The sequence below is a fragment of the Odontomachus brunneus genome, unplaced genomic scaffold, assembly GCF_010583005.1.
Source record: "Odontomachus brunneus isolate Ranch 3 - 2012 unplaced genomic scaffold, Obru_v1 Obru_scaffold_201, whole genome shotgun sequence".
NCBI lineage: Eukaryota > Metazoa > Arthropoda > Insecta > Hymenoptera > Formicidae > Odontomachus > Odontomachus brunneus.
In genome coordinates, this window is record NW_022639651.1 from 370,990 (window position 1) to 371,891 (window position 902).

Here is a 902-nt window from a genome sequence, read left to right on the forward strand (position 1 = left end):
TCGCAATTTCGCAAAAATGTAGCGGCGAAGAATGCCGCGATGTGCCCGCGAGGATCCACTTAATTCGCGATATTACGCAAGCTAATTTATATGCAGATCGAGCGGACGATGACGACAACCATGGACGGCCGATGATCGTTCAAATTGTCAAACAGGACACCGTCGGATATACCGAGGACGATCTGCGATCTCGCTTGATGCGTTTTACTTGTTCTTTTCACGATGATGAACAAATTTACGAAGAGTCTCTCTCTCTCTCTCTCTCTCTCTCTCTCTCTCTCTCTCTCTCTCGTGCGCGCGCTCAGCAAATATCGACGGGGCTGCAAGAAGACTGTCAAGAACCGTTAAGACGATAATTGATCGATATCGCGTGGCCGAGAGTATTCCCGCAACGAAAGACGTCGCTCTCGCGAAATGCAACCGGCGGCGAAAGAAGGAACGAGAGAACGAAGGCACGAGAGCGAGCGAGCATCCGTCGCTGGATTTGTCGAGCGGACAGCACTTTCGGAGACCGCGGCGGCGCGTATTTCGGAGACCGGCGGGACACAATCGATGTCTCGAATCGAGGGCAGCAGCCGTGCGCGCGGCTCGTTTAGAGAAAGGAAAGTAAGACGTGGACGGGAGCTACGCCGCCGCCTCCTCCTCCTCCTCCTCCTCCTCCACTTCTCCTCCTCCTCCTCCTCCTTCTCTTCCTCCTTCATCGTCGTCCGCCGCTAACTCCTCGTGCTTCTCGCTCACCTGGCGAGGTAATGTAAGGTAAGATAACTTTCCTCCACTTCTCGTATACTCTCGTCTCCCTTCCCTCTCCCCCCGCTCCGCCGCCCCTCCCAGTGCACGTTTCCTTTCCACGAGTCAGCACCGGCACGCTTTTAGGGAGCTTTCCACCACCAGGCGGGTGCACA